The 18022-nt window shown below is 38.2% G+C and overlaps 2 protein-coding genes across 3 annotated transcripts in view; one reads left to right on the top strand and one right to left on the bottom strand.

Annotated features, from left to right (window-relative positions):
• The window catches only part of CMSS1 (cms1 ribosomal small subunit homolog), a 383345-nt gene that overhangs the window by 170199 nt on the left and 195124 nt on the right, over positions 1–18022 (top strand). The window lies entirely within an intron of this gene.
• Positions 1–18022, bottom strand: part of FILIP1L (filamin A interacting protein 1 like) — a 309709-nt gene that overhangs the window by 163419 nt on the left and 128268 nt on the right. The window contains exon 2 of the mRNA XM_059064839.2: positions 3055–3180. The gene's annotated coding sequence lies outside the window, so the exon portion shown is untranslated. The remainder of the gene's footprint in view (positions 1–3054; positions 3181–18022) is intronic.

The raw sequence follows: 18022 nt of genomic DNA, 5'->3' as shown, positions 1-18022 counted from the left end.
AAGAAGTTTTCAGTGCAATGGCCAGGGCAGAAGTCAGATTGTGGTTTGCTGTAAGGTAAATGGTAAGGGTCAGAAAGTTGAGATACTGAGCACAGACCTCTCTTTTAAACCCCTTGGATTAGAAGAGAAGGAAGGGGACAGTTCCTAGAGGACAACCCAGGTTCAAGTAGAGGAAAATATTAACGTATTAAGCCCAAAGTTAAGTTGGCGTCTGGGCTTAGGGGAAAAAGCAAAGCAAATAGGCAGTGAGAGGTTGAATATTTAGGGATAAGGGGGGATAATTGATAGAACAAGATCCTCAGAGAGATGAAAGAAGATTGGGGCCATATGTGGAGAGCAGAGCCTTGAACCAGAGTAGGGATGCATCATCTTCTGAACAGGAAGAAAAGGTGTAAGAATTTGTCCAGAGATAGCTAGGAAGGGGAGGATGCCGAGATAATGTATGTGTAATTGTCTCATTGAAGTAGAAGATGAGGTCATCTGCTGAGAGAGATGTGGCTTTGGTTGGAGTCTTGAGCATAATGACAGTTTTGAAATGTCGCTGAGTAAAATAAAGGCAAGCTAAGCAAGGTTGAGTGAGAGATTGCACAGAGATTGAGGGCTGCAGATTTATAGTGGCATCAGTCTGAAAGCTGATTTTCTCCAACTGTGTTTAAACAGCTGGGTCATGAAATATAGAAAGTATATTTTTGAATTGATCCTGTATTGAGGTTTTGTTAAACAAGTGAAGCAAAAGGACAGAGATCCAATGTAGTTGAAGCTATTGGTGAGAGAGTATTAGGGTGATATGAGCCATGGTATACCAGCTGGGTAAAGCAGTGAGGCCAGGAGAGGGGTCAAGAAACTATGGTTCTCCTGGGACTAAAGAAGAGAGATAGTTAAAGCACAGGCAGGAGAGAACTGGAAATATCGGAGATTGTCATCATCTTTGGATATGGGATGGGAAGCAGCACCACTTGATGATTTATTCCAGGGTATGACCTTGATGTGGGTGACCCTGGAGGTGAAGAAGGTGAAGAGTTGGATAGGTTGACAAGATGGATACTGAAGTCATCCAGGATGGTGATAGGACAAGGGTTGTGTTAAAAATTGTACCCAAGTGGCCTAGTCTTATTTTAAAGGAACCTGGAGATTAGTAAGAGGACATCAATGAGAAAAGACCATTGGGTGATATAAACCTCAACGAATGGTTTAGAAGCATCTATGAGAAGAAACAATAACACTTTTTGGGTATGTACTGTTCATTAGGCATTGTTTTAAATGTTTGGTTGAACCGTATGCACTTGCTGATATTTGAGCATTTTGACCTATAAAAATGGTAATTTTATACTGTGCAACCTCATACTGTATATGTATTAATTCATTCATTCTCACAGCCACCTTCTGAAGTAGATTACCATTTAGCAGCTAAACACATTTAGCAGAACCACAGGAAAAATAAGTAACTTGCCCAAGGTCATCTAATAAGTAGTAGAGTCCAGCTTCAGACCTTGGCAGTCTAGCCCCAGAGCTGGCAGTCTATCTCTGAATAGGGAATGTCCACTGTTCCCCCACTGCCCTTTAAGCCTTAACAGTGTGTGAGATGTATGAGACTAAAGTCCTCTCAGGTGTATAATAAACTGAGATAAATGTCATAAAGGAAACAAACATGATTTTCTGGTCATTCACAAAGTCTCATACCAGCATGCTTTGTGCTTCCCCACCCTTTCTATTGTGTTCTCCTTCACTCTCAGGCTTCTTAATGTCAGAATACTTTCTCTATCTCCTTGCCTAACTAAAACCTAATGTGTCCCTGGTTTCCTTGCAGGAGTTTACTAGTAGACAAGCGAGGAAGGGAATTCTAGACATTTTATGTATAGGGTCACTAGAGTTTGAGAAAAAGCAATGAACACAGTTCATTCAGGAAATGACAAGACATTCTGTATATGAGACATCAGTCAGGATAGTGGGAGAGGTAGAGTTTTAAGAGAGAGTGATAGAGGTTAAGCCAGAAGCTAGGGTGGGTCTTGAAGGACTTTTTACCATTTTGAAGAACTTAAACATTATCCTCCATGTTGTAGCCAACCATTGGAAAGATTTTAAGCAGCAAAATGCCATGAACAAATTATACAGGTGACCCTTGAACAACACAATCGGAACTGCACCAGTCCACTTATTCATGTTTTTTCAGTAGTAAATGTTATAGTACTACATGATCTGCAGTTGGTTAAATCCACAGTCGTAGAAATGTGGACATGGAGGAAATGCAAATATGAAGGGCCGACAAGTTTTCAACTATGGGGAGGGTTGGTTCCCCTAACCCCCATGTTGTTCAAGGGTCAACTGTAGATAAATGTAAGGATGCAATTAAAGGAGGGGGAAGACTAGAGGCAGGAAGATGAGTGCTACAGGAAGGAAGATGAAGCTGCTACAATTATCCATGTGAAGGAATAGGGCTTGGCAATGGTCCTAGCTATGTGACTGAAGAGGAAGGGTGTATTCACAAGATATTTAATGGCAAGAATTGGCAGATTTTGGTGTCTAAGAGAGTGTGGGTTGCTGAAATCAGCAACTAAGATCACCATGCAAGAAAAGAAGTCGCTTTGTAAGGAATCCTCTTTTTTTTTTTTTTTTTTTTTTTTTTTGGTACCCAGGCCTCTCACTGTTGTGGCCTCTCCCGCTGCAGAGCACAGGCTCCGGACGCGCAGGCTCAGCGGCCATGGCTCACGGGGCCAGCCGCTCCGCGGCATGTGGGATCTTCCCGGACCGGGGCACGAACCCGTGTCCCCTGCATCGGCAGGCGGACTCTCAACCACTGTGCCACCAGGGAAGCACAATCCTCTTTTTCTGTATGTTGAGTACGAGATGTCTCTAGAATCCAGGTAGAAATACAGGTCTGGGAGTCAGGAACCAGGTCTCACAGAAGATGCAGATGAAAATATGTTATCATCCCCTGATCTCTCTGAGACTCACTTCCAAAATTTCCACTCCTTGATCTAAGTTAGTACCAGCGTGTGGGGACAGGAACCTGAGTAGGCTGTAGCTTTGGGCTAGGTGCCTTCATCAGGGCCTTACCTGTGGAGACATTGAAAGGTCTGGGGTAAGGTCTAGGGCACCCAATAACTCTCCAACTGCTGAGAGCAGCCCTCTCCCTGCAGCATCATTCCCGTACGAGAGGGTAGAGTAGCTTCCTAGTGTCCACTGAAAGAAAAACATACAACATGAAAGTTGTGAGTTTAAGTTTTATTCAGGTTCTTCCTGAGGACTGTAGCCTGGGAAACAGCCTCTCTGATAGCTCTAAGGAACTCCTCCCCAAAAATAGGGGAGGAGACAGATTACTGCTAATCACAAAGAACAGATATCTGAAGTTAATGATTTTAGTACTTTTCTGTGTACCTTTCTATGGGAAGATGCAAGAATCTTGAGTCACTGAAATTCCTCCTGAGATATGCATCTTAACTAAGGGCCTTTTACCATAGCACAGAATGCCTCAATCTGTTTTTTTCCAACCTGAATTTCCCTCAGGGCGCAGTGGGTTGAGATTCAACCCTTCATATATCTGGATGATGAGCAACACTATTCCCTTTTTTTACACTAGCATGAATGAATGAATGAATAATCACATTGGGGTCACTGAATTTTGGTCATCCTAAAAAGCCACCTGTATACTCTTTTGGTAGGTCTTGTACAAGTTTAATTATGTAGACCTAGTTCCTGGCCTAGGTGTATGTAGACAAGATGAAAACTGTGAATTAGGCATATAACTAGCACACCAACAAGGAATATAGTGGACAAATGGGTAAAATGGTAAAATATAGATAATATAGTCCAGCTAAGCAGTAAGTGAATCAGTGCAAATGTTATTAATGAGAAGGGACCTGGCTCTGACAGGAACAGAATAATATTGCAGAGACATAATAAGCATCAATGAATATGCAAAGCATGGGAAAATATGTCATTCAGACAAGTCTTTTAATTGGCTTAAAAAATGTGGTAAGGAGTAGGAAGACAACCAGTCTTAACTTGCCCTGAGGTTGAAATAAACTTGACCCAATGGAGTTCCCTAGTCCTGTTCATTTGCTGAGTTGACTTATATTCCAGGGATTTGCATGTGGAAAACTAATGCCAAGGCAGGATTACCAGACTGTAAATTCATCAAGAAGCCTGATGATATCATAAACTGTGAGAAGCCAATGTCCTGCAGCAGCATCAGAAACCTCCCAGTTTGATTTAGCACTGGTAATCCATTTTTTTCCTCTCCATTAGTTATGACAAAAATAACAGATTGGAGACACAACCCCATTTTCTGCCCCTAGTGCTGTCTGCTGCTGGGCACAGCTGCTCCCAGTCATTCTTTCCAGTGTAAATAATGGTTCATGTTTCCAGGGCAGTCGCGAGTCGTTTCTGTGCTAGTGAAATGAACCCATGTCACCACCCTGTTGAGGAAGATTGAAGGTATGGGTGAAGCCAAGGAAATCCATAAGAAAGCCAGAGCTGCACCCCCTCCCTAAGAGATATTTTTTGCTCTGGAGGACATTTAGATGTTAATGTTAATTATGTGAATTTTCTTGAGGACATTTAGATGTTAATGTTAATTATGTGAATTTTCTTGAGTGTGGGGCAAGAAAATTCTATCACTTGCATCTGTCTGATGCAGGCCTTTTACTTTGGAACTTACTATTTCATGTTCGATGTAAATAAAGAACTCCTTTGTTGTGAGAGGGTATGTTACAAGGCAGTAAACACTTCAGCAAAGGGCATCTTTTGATCTTCATGCCTTTGGCAATAAAAGCTGAGAGCCAGAAACAAGCCAAAGAATTTGGGGCAGAGACCACTAAACGCTTCCCTTTTATCTATTCACAAAATTAGGTGCAGAACTATAGGAGTAGTGGATGGAATGACAATTATTAAGAAAGTTGAAGGGCAAAACGAGGCCACCCGAAAGATAAAGCTGAAGTTTGGATTTTGAGATCTGTGTTAGAACTCAGTGAATTTCATGAGAATTTAGGAGCATTATGTAGACACAGCATAAAGGAAAGAAATTAAAATGTTCTATCTCTCTCTCTCTTCCTGTGGTCTCTATAGGAATTAGTGGGTGTGTTAATAAATTTTAAATACTCATTTGAGAATTACTTTTTAATAAGAGGTCAGTGGGTAGACACTCATTTTTATGTGTGTGCAAAGTTATACATTTCAAAAACTGGTCTTCTTTAATGCCTTAATTCTGCAAATCCCATTTCAATATGCTTACTAATTCAGTCTCTTTCTAAATATTAAATCATAATATATTCATTAAAAAATCTAAAATATATAAGTACAAATACATATGTAAATTCTTTTTTGTCTTGCTTACTTTCACATTTTAAATTGTATTGCCAGGTCTTGGTAGACATCTAATATCTGCTTTATTATATGGAACTTATCAGAATCTCCCCTCAGGCCTCGCATCCTGTAGGTAACTAATAGACTGAAAAGCAAAACCCCACCATGGTAAGGGAGATAATGAACACACTACACACTTGATGAGAGATGAATGGACTTATACTTAAACCTCTTTTTAAATACATATCTTTCCCAGTTTTGGTAGCAGTGAGGGAGACAGAGATTTGTGATGCAGATATCCTGTCCGATGTTCAGTACCTCTTTTCTGAGGCCTGGTTTTGTGGTCTGGGGTGGAGGTGGGGAGCAAATTAGCTCAAAGTTTAGCCCTCCTTGACTGATGATGTATAATTGTTAAATAACTTTTAAGAGATCCTGCATAGTTTCTCATTTTATTTTATCCCACAGTTTCTTGTAGTTTACATACAGTTCCAATAGCTGACTGAATTGCTCTGTGACAAAAGGAATCTGAAGACGTACTGTATTCCTCCCAAGCTTTAAGACCAAGAAGGTTCTGTGAATATTTTTCAGAGACAGATTGGGGGACTGTGCTCCATCTTAATGGCCTTTTAATTTGAAAGTTAAACTCAGTCCTTCTAATGGCTTGTAGGTATTGGACAATATGAATATTTCCATTGGATAATATGGAGAGGACAATTTATCACTGAAGGACTTGTCGTTTTTATCTTAGCTGAATCAGGTGCCAGTATATACAGTTTGCACTTTCAAGCGCAGGTTGATTTATTATGGTGTGGACCTGCAGTTTTTAGAGGGCTTTATTAAACTGAATTTTTTTGGTAACTTTAGTAAAGTCCATTTTTTTACCTTGTTGACTTTAAAGTTATCACTGTCAGGTCAAACAAGTTAGAAACAAGAATAAAACCCAAATTTTGGAGGAAAGAGCCTATTATTTTATGACATATAATAAAAATGCATTCAATTTTATTCAACAACAGATCACAGTTTAGCCTCTCAGGAAGCAAGACGAAGTAATGAGCACATGAAGTGAGCTTCAAGGAAATGGACAATGAACATTTCAGTGTTCTCTTTCCCACGTCTGGGTATGGGCTCTGGTGCCTGCCACACCTGGGTGGATTTAGCTCTGCCACTTCCTAACTCTGTAACATGGGCGTGTTGTTGGACTTTTTTGAACTTGCAAAACCAGAAAATGTTAGCACACTCGCACTTTGTTAAGATGAGTTCATGAGATAAGAACAACAATCAGTAATTACAATTAATATTATTGGGTGTCTGCTAATACTCCAAGGACTGTGCTGGACATCTAAGATGAAGCCAGTGAAGCCCCTTTCACATAGCAGGGATTCAACTTCTACCTACTTCTGCTCTTCCCCATCCCAAGTTTACCAGATTCCTTAAGCAAAAGGGATTTTGCTTATTTGTTCATGTGTTCTCCCTTCATTTGCGCATCTATTCAACAAATACATAATGAATTCCATCTAGTTCCAGGAACTATTCTAAGTACTGGAGATACAGCAATGAGTGACCAAGAGAAACAAAGTCCCTACTGTTGTACATTCTAGCACAGGAGACTGACAATGAACAGGCAAATATATTTAAAATGTTATATGTCATGTAGTAATAAGCGCTATGAAAAAAGAAAAATAGAGTAAGCAGATAGAAAGTGATTGCAATACCAGGAGGCATGGAGGAGGAAGAAAGTTCTATTTTGAATAGTATAATCTAGGGAAAGAGACATTTCAAAATCTTGATACTCAAGATTTTGAGTATCAAAGTCATTCCAAAAGTAACATTCTTGCTCAGATGTGGAAGTCAAATATGCGGTGAGTTGTAGAAAGAAAGGTTAGAAAAATCAACAGCATACGTTAGTGCATATTTTCTTTGGGCTAGTATGCAAACAGTAATACAGTGTCTCTTTTAATAAGTATAAAGCACTTAGAAAGTAGAACATAGTGAGGCTATATAAGTTTGTGTTGTTGTTAGTCTATTTGAAGAGAGTAAAAAGATACTGTGACCTACATACACTACTTATTTCTGCTTGTAACTAAACAACAATCATACAGAAATCATACATATAGAATAGAATTGGATGGTAATGTGGTGTTGTCTGTTTATTGGATGTTTTAGGTAAATTATTAAGCCATGTCCAAGACAAATATATAGACACCATACACTTGGGAAAAGTAACTCCTCAAGGGAACTGCAGCCAGATTACTAGTAGGACCCTTGCTGGACCTAAGCTTGCCTCCGAGAACAGTCTTAGCCCAGTGATTTTCTTTCAGCACTTTAAAGATGTCTCTTGATTGTCTTCTGGCTTGCATAATTTGTGACAAGAAGTCCTTATGTTTGTTCCTCTCCATATATAGTCTTTTCTTTTTCTGGCTACCTTCAAGATCTCGTCTTTATTTTTATTTTTTATTTATTTTTTAAAATTTATTTATTTTTATTTTTAGCTACCTTAGGTCTTTGTTGCTGCGCGCAGGCTTTCTCTAGTTGTGGCAAGCAGGGGCTAATCTTTGTTGCGGTTCGCGGGCTTCTCACTGGGTGGCTTCTCTTGTTGCAGAGCATGGGCTTTAGGCACGTGGGCTTCAGTAGTTGTAGCACACGGGCTCCGTAGTTGTGGCGCACGGGCTTAGTTGCTCCACGGCATGTGGGATCTTCCCCGACCAGGGCTCGAACCCATGTCCCCTGCACTGGCAGGCGGATTCTTAACCACTATGCCACCAGGGAAGTCCAAGATCTCTTCTTTATTTTTAATTTTCAGTAGTTTGAATATATGATTTTGTAATTGTTGTTGTTTATCCTACTGGGTTCTCTGGGTTTCTTGGACCTGTTGTTTTATGTCTTTAATTATTTGGAGGAAAAATCTGACCATTTTCTTCTGTTTTGTTCTCTCCTGTTCAGAAATTTTCTCTGGTTTCCCACCCTTCCCCCATCTTTCTCATGAGCACCTGGTGGAGAGTGGGTTTGAATGACCTTGTGATTGCAGCTCCCAAGAGTCCTATACTCTCATTCTAGCCTATACTTGTCCTTTAGCAATTTCTTAAATATTTAGCTGACTTCTTAACTGCTTATAGTGCCTGGTGGGTGTCTCTTGCTCTGTGTTCTGCCACAAGTGAGCCAGTGGACAGGTTCCAAATTGCCTTGGAGGAACCTGTCCCTTCTTGGATTTCAGGCTGGCTGTTTACCCTGTTACCTGAGCTCTCTGGACTCAACTAAAGTTATGTTTTTATGTTTTATTCTACTTTTTCTTCTTTTTAGGGTGAGTGTGACGTTCTTTTCAGCGGTCTGTATGCTAGGTGGAATTAGAATCCTAGTCCAGTGGTTTTTAAATTATTCTACAGATATGCTTCCGGAGTTCCACAAACATGTGATTCAAATTTTATTTTATAAATATTTTAACTGTCTAAAACTTGTAATAAAATAAATTACACTAAAATGTCTTATATACCAAAGTCACATTGGAGAACTATCAACTTAAATAACTGTGTTGCTCTGTTAACTATTTTTTTCAGACCTCATGAAATCTTCTGCCACCACTCCACACTATCTTTGAAAGTCTGGTACCTATGGCATTGATTAGGGAGGGTGTAGCTTTGCATATCCAAATTCAGCCCTGTTCCTGTCTACACATGTAAAATTGCAAAGGCAGGGCTAACTATTGCAGGCACATATACACAGCAGTCAGTTAAATGCCAGGCAGTGTCAATGACACCTGTCTTCACTGTACACCAGTTAGTTATGCAGGAACAAGTGAATGGCTAGCATGCTGCGTCATGACTTTATGTTATTAGCCCATATTGTTCTTTTCTTGATTTATTACAAGGAGTGTAAGCAGTTTTTAAATATTTCTAATAATTCTACTTGGAAAAAAATTCTTGCTATTCCTGTTTCAAGCCCTTGGATCAATTTCATTGAAGGCTTAAAAAAAAAAAAAAACCTTTGAAACTATTGAAACTACTTAAATCAAACTTTTCTTAACACTGTGCAACAAAAATGAAATACAGAAATAAGTAAGATGGAGGTTTAGGATAATTGAAGTATGTAACTATCATCTTACAAATTATAAATTTTTATACCAAAACAGACTCATTATGAACACAATTAACTTAAATCTACATCATACATTTAAATGTATGAGATAAATTTTTAAGTCAGAACTGCTTTTGTCTGTTTATTTTTTGGAGTTCTGCATAATATTTGGTTTTCAAGAAATAATTCCACTGCCAAAATATGCCTGCCCCCCAAAATAAATTTAATTTTCACTGATTTAATGGAAAGAGTAATAATATTTATTAGCAAACGCTTAAATAGAACTTACGAGTCACATACTTTTCTAAGCATTTTACATATATATTATTTAATTTAATCCTTATATTAATCCTATGAAGTAGGTACTGTTATCACCCCTATTAATCAGATGAGGGAAACAGACACATGGTATATGTGAGATAACACAGTTAATAAAAGCAAACCCAGGATTCAAACCTAGGCAGACTAGTTCCAGCAATCCAGTTTGGGATTCAAACCTTGAACCATGAACTGTACTGGTAGTTAGAATGTTATAGTGGAAGTCTGAATTCATTGTGAAATTTTATTTCTTTTCCTATAGGATATATGACTCTCTGTGTGTGTCTCTCGATCGCTCTCTTTTTTCTAGCTATACTTCCATTTTTCCACTTGTAGATTAAGTGATAATTGTGTTTATTACCCTTTAGGATGCAATGAGACTTAATACATTAAATATTTTTAAAAGTGCTTTAGGGGTTGGGAAGTAAAGGCCAAACGACTGTAACATAATTGTCGGAAGCAGGGTTGTTTTGGTCTGTTCCTTTTTTTTTTTTCTGAGTAAATTTAAGATATTGTATGTATCAATAGTCTGATTCATTTCACTACCTCCACTTGCTACTGTGGACATTTCCATTCATTCTTCATTGAACATATTCTCACTGAACACTCACTAGTTGCCAGAGGCACTGAGCAACAAGGCCTGGAAAATTAAGTAGCTTAAGACATGTTCCCTTACTAGTAGGCATTCCCTGCCCAGGTCACAGGTCTTGGTGCTCACGGTTGAGGCATTGGGTGTGCTTATTAAGTGATAGTCAAAATCTTTTCTGTAGAAGAAAAGTCCCTAAGGAATAGTATTTAATTTGAAGGGTTATAGTTTTGGGGTTGGGCTTTTTTAAATGGAAAAATAATATTTCCAGGATGAAGAAATTAAGGAAAGTGCTTTTTTTTAAAGTAAATTAGCATTTCAGTAAAGCCAAGTCATTGAGAATCATATTAAATTAAACTGTGGATGATTGGGACTTGAAAGGACTTTAAAATTATTCGCTTTTGAAATATGCCCATCGGTTTTATTTTTGCTAAACATGGTAGAATGGAAAGGAGAGGAAGCCACATTGCATCTCATGATGTCAGGTATTCCTTTGTAGCTCTAGACATCTTCATTCTGAACGTCAGCTGGCGGTTTATCCTTGATATAAAACATCACAAAGTAGTCAAAAATGGACACTTTCATAGAAAGCTATATTTTGCCTAAAGCACATTTGAAATCTTCCCATTTTAGGTTACTGGACTTGTAAGCTTAAAGTTCATAAGGTTTAGATGGTAATAATAAAAATAAATATATACTTAGAAAAATCATTTCTTTCAAAAGATTGGCCCTTATTATTTGGTATATACAGCATAAATTAAAGACACTCTACACATTTTTAAGAAACTTCATTCATAGTTTGACAATTTCTTTCTGCTGTAAAACATGCCTCTTTGTTGGCTAACATTTTCCATAGGAAAATTTTGCTGAAATTTTTTCCCAAATAATGATAAAGAAACCTAGCTACATTGTGAAACCTTGTTAAATGAATGAAAAAGTTGAGTATTTTTATGATAGTGTGATTTGTTACTGTAGAGCAGTTCAGAATTACTTGTGCTAAATACTAAAACCTCAGTTAGTTTTAGATAAGAGCAGTGTATATAGCATCTGTTACTTCTAGTGGGCTTCTCCTGAAAGTCATTTCTAATTAAATGTCTGACTTATGAGCACTAATGAAAGTTATCCTGATGAGGTTTCATATGAGGTAGGGACCAACAGAAGTTGCCATGATGATGACGACCTGAATCCAGGGAAGCCAGAGATTGGACCTCTTGAGTTGAGATTAAATGTTTACCAGAAGCTCCACACCAACCAACCCCAGTCAACAAATGTCAAGAGAGCTGGTTAAATGTTGAGATTTGCTGCTCTTGTTTTCTGGATAGAGAGAACAGCATGGGCACTGGCATGGAGGGATGAAGCAACCTGGCATGAACTGTACACGGTTTCATATAAGGAGCATAGGGCTAGATGAGCAGTAGGCAGCATAGCATGGAAAGAAGGTATGTCACACAATGCAGCTGACCATCCCAGAGACAATGGGAAGCCAGGGAAGATATTTAAACCAGAAAATAACACTAATGGCTTCACATTTTTGAAAAGTCATTCTAGCTTCTAAGTGGAGGACAACTTAGAGGGTAGAGAGATCCAAGGCAGGGGAAGCAAATTAAAGGTATATTCCAGTGGCTCAGCATGATATGATGAGAGCCTATAGGCAGTAGAAGTGGAGTCAGAGAGGAGGAGGTGGACGGATCAAATATGAGATGCTAAGTAAGATAGTAAATATACCTAAATAATTTGTTTTCATGGGATTTTGCCTTTAAAAGGAATAAAATTCTTTTTTGGTGTTTCCATGAAATACGTTTCAACAACAACAAAAAATAGTTGATTTTAGCATAGAGACGCTAAAATGTATGTCACAAATGGTATAGTTTAACTAAGTTCATTTAACTTCCAAATTTTATCAGAAAAATAATAGAATGAAATCTTTTGAATGGAGCATGAGACTGCTGAGATCAGAACTGTTGGGCGGGTTTCTTTATGGAACAGTTAACTTACTTTGATGGCCTAATCCTAGCCAGTCATTTACAAATGTGGATGGAATAAGAGGAATCCATTACCATTGCTAGAAAGCCAGTTCAAAGCACATAATATGCATATATACATTATTAACCTAAAAGAAAAAACTGCAAGAAAAATGGAAATAGGCCAAACTTCCCATGTACAAATTATGTCAGCTGGTCCTCTTTAAAATTAATATTCCATTTTGAAGCCGCTCATAATTCCACCTGCAGCCATCCTTTACATAAAATAAGAAATAGACATTTCAAAAGAAAACACTTGTTTAGTCCCTACCTCTGGAAAATATTAGAAATAAGTTCTTAATAGTAAAGCATTTAGAATTTGCATACTGAGAATAGAATCTAAATATGAAATGCTCTCTTCAGTAATTCCCTCTACCAACCAAATTCATCAGAATGGAAAGATTCTAAAGATGTTATACCATGTTCACTTTTCTAATAGGATAATTTCTTTGTGGGAACTAAAGTTCAAGGTGATGAGCCAGCATTAGAGTCTAGATGTTCATAAGTAGAAATGGTTTATTTTTCTCTCCCTGTTTTTTGTTTTGTTTTATTTGTTAGTTCAATCTCATGAGAAACAAGAGAAAATTCTTCAGAAAATTCCACTTGAATATGGTAATGTTTTAAAAAGGGAAAGATTAAGTCTGTCATTGTGTGTTAAAACATCACCTATATACATCAATACAAAACTCATTAATTAAAATATTGTTAGCTTTTTATTCTTGCAGCCAACATTTATGGAACAATGATGATATCCATAGCACTGGTCTAGTGCTATGGGGACATAAAGGTGAATGGGACATGGTTCCTGCCAACCCTGAAAGAGGGCACAATTTAGTTGGGAGACAGGCTCACAGATAGCTATTATATAAGGTTGAATTTGTCTAGAGGCTGGGAAAAAAAGAAATACAGAGTACTATAAATGGTGAAATAGTAAACTCATTTGTGGTTGAGGGAAACCAGAACATTATCTTGAAGAACTTGGCATTGAAGTTGAACCTGAAGGGATGGAGGGATGGGAAGGAAGTATTAAAGCAGCATTGGAGGAAAGGGAATTCTGAGCAAAGATTACTTAGAAATTGGAAAGCAGAGAATATGTCTTAGAAACGATGAGAAGCCTACTTCAGATGAAGCAGTAAGGATAATAAAGTGAGACTTACAGTACCTTATAGCTGTCTTTGGAAGCCTTTGGAATTTATTGGACACTCAGAGCAAGTTTAACTAAAAGGTTAAGAGTCTAGGAGCTAGAGACAAATTGCCTGAGTTTGAGACTTGGGTCTACTAAATATTAGCTGTGTGACTTTGGACAAGTTACTTAACCTCTCTGTGTCTCAGCTTGCTCATCCATGATAAGAGATGAAATTCTTACATCAGATATTTTGAAATTCAGATATTTTCAGAAAGATTATATTGTATAGTAATTAGATGTGTTAGATAACTTCCCCAAGAAGGTCTCAGGCAGTACCTCATAACCGACACATTTGTCTTTTCACAGCAGGCAATATGGGAATTTGTAAGTGGAATTAAAGTGATACATAGCCTTATATGCATTCAATTCCTGTTTTATCCAAATGAATTTGTTACAAACTAAGGAAAAACTACTGGCTTTCAGTGCTTTTTAGATCTCAAAATTATGGATAAGGGGTTGGGAATCTGTAGCAGCACCATTCTGTTAAGGTTGTTATAAGACTTGAATAAGACGATGCATTTGTAGGGCTTGGCACCCTACCTGGTACTTGGTAAGTGATCATTGTTACTCTTTCTGCATTACTAGTTACAAGTGACATGAGAGAGTGACATTTCCAAGGTCTCTAGCTAGGCTAGAGTCAGGCAGTTGAAAGCATTTGACACTGGTGAAGTACATACTGTGTTTGCTGGACAGTTGCAACCCTTCCAGCCAAATGAAGCATAATGAAGGCATGAACTTTGTTGAATAGTGAGACCAAAAAGATAGTGGGCTTGCTAAGGAGAGATAAGGGTGAGGGAGGAGGCAAAAGGGACCCCCAGGTTTGGGAAACAATTGACCTCTCGTGTTTGCATGGGTACCGTGTCGGAGCGCTGTCCCGTGCATTGCTTTGGTGAGCCTCACAGCACCCTGTGCTGGTGTGTGGTGCTTGTAGTTTTTTGACACCTGACCCTAGTCCTTTCACACCTCCTTACGTTTAACCATGTTGCCTCTGCTGCTCCAACACTAACTCTGCCCCTACCCTCCTGGACTACTCCTACTTAATCCTTAGGACTAAGCTTGAATGTTACCTCTTCAGTGAAGCCTTCCTTAAATGATTTAGGAAGAGTCAAACCCTCCTTCCTCCATCCAGACTTCTGCGGCACCCTTACCTGTCACAGCATTTGGCACGTTACCTTAGCTCCTCGTCTGTGTGTTCTGTCTCCCCAGTCATTCCCAGTAGTAATCCCAGCACCCTCAATAATACATAACTGTCATTTAAAACAGATTTAATGAATGTTTGAATTCCTACTTTCCAAGTGGAAAAGTCAGAATATTTCAATAACTTGTCCAACATTTTGCAGTTTGGTTGGAATTGAGGTTTAAACCAGGTATGCCTGATTCTAAAGCCCATGTTATTTTCTCATCTTCACCTAAAGGAGAAAAAAATGTGTACAGATGTTTATTTATGCATGTACAGGTGTAAATACTAGTGAAGATACATGAGAGGATATATTACAAAGCCAAGTATAATGTTTTTTGCATTGTACTCTCTGGACAAATACAATATGCCCTTTTAGTCATTTGTAAATATACATAAATAGAAGTTTATGCTTTGCAATAGTTGTTTTGTTTTTCTTTCTTTTTTTTTTTTTGGCCTCTCCACATGGCTTTCAGTATCTTAGTTCCCCGACCAGGGATTGAACCCATGGCCCCTGCAGTGGAAGCCGGAGTCTTAACCACTGGACCACCAGGGAAGTCCCTGCGTTAGTTGTTAAATAATCCTGTTTCTGTAAATCTAATATGATCATTAGTTTAAAACAATATAAAGAAATGGAAAGAGGTTGGTAAAAACCACCAAAGATCCACTACCCAGAAATAACCTCCTATAAGATGTTAATGAGCTTCATTCTAGATGGTTCTCCATGCATAAAGACCTATGTTCATAATTTACAGAAGTTGGATATTATGGTATTTCTAGAAATAAAATAGGGAGATTTTTACCTTCAATAAATTTTTATGGGAATCCTGTTCTCTTAACAAACCTCAGACATGTCATGTGTATTCCCACCTCTGGACCAATTGCTCCCCACTCTGTAGAATGCTGTCCCCCAGAACCACTCAACTAATGTTCTAGACTCCTTCCAGCTTTGCTCAGAGCTGGGCTTTTTGGTGAGGTCTACCTGATCAGTCCACCTGTACACTTTCAGTCCTTTCTTAGACTGCTCTTCCTTTCCTTTTTTCCCCACAACACTTACTACCTTCTTATGTACAATATTATTTGCTTGCTTATTATATTATTGTCTGTTTCTCCCACTAGAATATCACCTCCATAGAGGTGGAGGTTTTATCTCTTTTGTTCAGTGACCTATCCTTTATGTCTCTTGTAAATGTTGTTCATGATGTACAAAGATGTACATGAAACACCTAGAGTAGTGCCCAGTACATAAGCATTCAAATAGATCCTTGTTGAAAGAATGAAAATGTTACAAGAACAAAGAGTTCTGAATACAGCTTTGTAGTTGGTTAATCAAGGCTCTCTCATCTCCTTGTTTAGTAAATTTATGTGAGCTAATAAATTCTTTAGAGAGCTCAGTAAGTAGAACTGCAGATATCTTCAATTTTTACTGAAAAGACAACTGAATAGCCCTGGCTATTCCTGTATGTTTCTGAATCTGCTACTATTAGGAGATTGCTACATAGAAACTAAAGAGTTTGACTGAGAATATATGAAATATATTTCATATCTGAAAATATCCTGCACTAAAAAGCCTCATAGATAATCAAGGCTTTTGTTCTGTGGACATTTCATCCTTTCTAGAATCCAGAATACTTTATCAGAATTCGGAGATGAGTGCTCAGGCCAGTGGTGTTTAAGAGCAATTCATTCTCCATGTTTTATTCTAGTACTAATTGATAATATTTGTCAATTGGAAAGTTGGAAAGTTTCTATTCCTATGAAAACATGTAGAAATTTGGGGTAGTACCCCATAGAAGTATTTTGATATATGTACTTTAGTATATGTTCTTTGTTCTTGTTCTTTTTTTTTTTAAATCTATTTATTGGGTCTTCGTTGCTGCACGTGGGCCTTCTCTAGTTGTGGTGAGTGGGGGCTACTCTTTGTTGCGGTGCGTGGGCTTCTCACTGTGGTGGCTTCTCTTGTTGCGGAGCACGGGCTCTAGGCATGCGGGCTTCAGTAGTTGTGGCTCGCAGGCTGTAGAGCACAGGCTCAGTAGTTGTGGCGCACGGGCTTAGTTGCTCCGTGGCATGTGGGATCCTCCCGGATGAGAGATTGAACCCATGTCCCCTGCACTAGCACGCAGATTCTTAACCACTGCGCCACCAGGGAAGTCCCTAGTATATGTTCTTAATGATATTATATATAAGTACAGATACTACCTTTTCTTTGTTGTACCATCTTTTTTCTTATGCCAGCCATGCTTATACATTTTGCATCCACCAATTTAATCTGAAGCCTTGTGTTTATGAGTGAGTGCACATTTTTGTTCAGGTGATTTTTAAAACTATTTTTGAACCATTAAATTGTTTAACCATGGAACTATCCAGACCACCATTCATTTGTATGACTCTGTTAATGCCTTATGTTGTATTTCAGAGAAAGTTCCTTCCTCGTTTTTCAAAAATGTGCTTATAAAATTTGTGATGACAATTGAACAGCCCAACCCTATGAAATGGTAATTTATGCAGCAATAAAAAATAAATAAATCCATGTAATGTTGGCTTGCAGCTGAAGGCAGCTGTGTTAAGCATGTTTTTTAGTCTCTTACATCAAAGTAATACATGCAGTGCCGTATGAGAATGTGTAGGGCAGACGTCTTTGAAGTACCCCCATATTAGCTGAGCTTTTGTACCCACTCTACAAATATGAGGGAATTCATTGTTCTATGTCCATGAGGAATGATAAACACAATAATGAACTTATCAAAAATGCCTTTCAGATGGTTCAAAACCTTTTTACAGCAATTATCTCACTTGCCTTTAGAGCCTTTTGAAAATAATTTCTCAAGGACATTTTTCTCTAACTTCTCTGAATTATTGAAGTAGCCAAGAAAGATTTCTCTAAGTATTGATGTAGAGAAATTGAAGCATCCCATTGTTCACCTGGAATCTCCATTCCCAACTGTTCAAACCAGTATGCTATATATGCTATATGCTACAGTAGTTACTGAGAAAAGTAAAATCAGAGGATAAAAGTAAAGGAGAATAGGCCATCTGATGGAATAATTTCAGAATGTAGAACAACTTGCCAAAAGAAGTAAGAACATGGATTTTGTCTGAAGAGGCTGAAGGAAGGCCAAGAGGAGAAAAATCCTATACTACATGATATACATCAGTTACCTAATAGATTTTCTTTTATTGTTTTGTTTTCTGTGATATGTTAATCAGAATGAAAAAGGGATATGTGTGTGTGTGTGTGTGTGTGTGTGTGTGTGTGTGTGTGTGTGTGTGTGTGTGTTCAGGTATAAAGCACAGGGTAACATAAAACTGAGTTCTACCAAATGTTCAGGTATGGTATGATTGATCCATATTTCTGGAAGTACATC

The sequence above is a fragment of the Kogia breviceps genome, chromosome 5, assembly GCF_026419965.1.
Source record: "Kogia breviceps isolate mKogBre1 chromosome 5, mKogBre1 haplotype 1, whole genome shotgun sequence".
In the NCBI taxonomy this organism is placed as follows: domain Eukaryota; kingdom Metazoa; phylum Chordata; class Mammalia; order Artiodactyla; family Physeteridae; genus Kogia; species Kogia breviceps.
The sequence above is the reverse complement of the archived record's forward strand: the minus strand, read 5'-3'. Positions and strand labels throughout refer to the sequence as shown.